This window comes from Anarrhichthys ocellatus, unplaced genomic scaffold (genome assembly GCF_004355925.1).
Source record: "Anarrhichthys ocellatus isolate YVR2014 unplaced genomic scaffold, GSC_Weel_1.0 scaffold108, whole genome shotgun sequence".
NCBI lineage: Eukaryota > Metazoa > Chordata > Actinopteri > Perciformes > Anarhichadidae > Anarrhichthys > Anarrhichthys ocellatus.
The window spans coordinates 304,406-305,773 of record NW_022280138.1 but is presented as its reverse complement, the minus strand read 5'-3'; the positions used below and the strand labels follow the sequence as shown (position 1 = coordinate 305,773).

Below are 1,368 nucleotides of genomic sequence, written 5' to 3'. Positions count from 1 at the left end.
ACACACACACACACACACACACACACACACACACACACACACACACAGCCCGTATTCCTTCATGATTCATGAGGTGGCGCTGTGTTCTCTAGGGGCTACATCACACCAAATGCTATTAAATCACTTGGTTGTCCCAGTGCTGAGCGAGGCCCTACAGCTGGGGGAATCCTGTATCATTTCTCATGTGCCACACTGACCACTGCATGCTGCTGTATGCATCAGACATTAGGATTGGCTCTGCATAATGCCAGATGATCACCCTGTAGAGGCAGACAAAAGGCAGCAGTCCTAGTGAGCTGTGGTGGTCTGGGCCTACAGGAGGCTGCAACCAGGGCTCAGCAAGCGCTCATCCCACCCAAACTAATGGCATGCAGGAATGCAGAGGAAGGCAGCATGACATTCTGCAGACCAGGGACCTGGAGGCGATACAAAATGGTAGTCATCTTGTGCTGCTTACCTGCTGTGGGCTGCTTGTCCTCCACACTGTGGCAGGCAGGCCGTCTGTTGCAGTCCTCATGTAATGTGGGCTCCAGCGTCCACCTGGCTGTCCCCACAGAGGAATGAATAGCTGGAACAGTCAGTACATCAGAAAGGCAGCAGCACCTCACGGTGTGTTGGCAACAGTGTCAACGCTCCAAATCTTTGATGAAGGTGTTTTGAGAAGCCTGTTGCGGACTCCCTTTAAAAAACAAAGCTTTTAAAGAACCTGGAATTCCCTTTCCTCTTTTTTCTTGTGCATGTCTCCGCTTTCCCCCCAGAAGCTCGTGCCGTTCGCCAATAAATCCCCAATCCTTGTGGCAGCATAGACTGTGGACTCATCACCATCAGACGTGGTTCACTGCTGATCTTCTAAGCATCCTATAGTAGCATCAGTAAACTCCTCTTCTCTCGGAGCTGACAGATACCAGCAGACGCCCTGTGGAGCATCTCCTGCTCGTAGTTTTCGGAAACCCTGTCGATCAGCCGCCGCACTTCCTTTCGCATTGTTCCAGTCGAGCCGAGAGAAAGCTCACGTTTGTTGTTCATGAAATCCTTTAGCATGCCCAAACAATCCAACGGCTTCTGGGCGGAGAGGACTCTGTTAGCTAGCTAACGTACTGAGGCCAGAAAGCCCCGAGCGGGCAGGGCTGCGGGATGACACCGAGGCCAATCCTCATTGTGTCCCGCAGCCCGTCAGCGTCCGGGCATGTCGCAAACAGGCGGATATACGTGGAAGAACGCGAAGGGAAATGCCCGATGTGAGACGGTGGACGCGCGGCTTTATTCGGTGCTGGGCAGGTTTGGGGAATAAGCGCAGCATCCGATCGTCAGAACGGTCAACTGCTGCTGGTGTCGGCAGTGATTTTAATCCTGTCTGATGGTCCCTGG

General features: G+C 53.1%; 1 protein-coding gene across 2 annotated transcripts in view; it reads right to left on the bottom strand.

The window, feature by feature from the left end:
• The window catches only part of LOC116399326 (probable G-protein coupled receptor 173), a 12,010-nt gene extending 10,642 nt beyond the window's left edge, over positions 1-1,368 (bottom strand). For both annotated transcript variants that reach the window (XR_004213824.1, XM_031876410.1), the window contains exon 1: positions 458-1,368. The gene's annotated coding sequence lies outside the window, so the exon portion shown is untranslated. The remainder of the gene's footprint in view (positions 1-457) is intronic.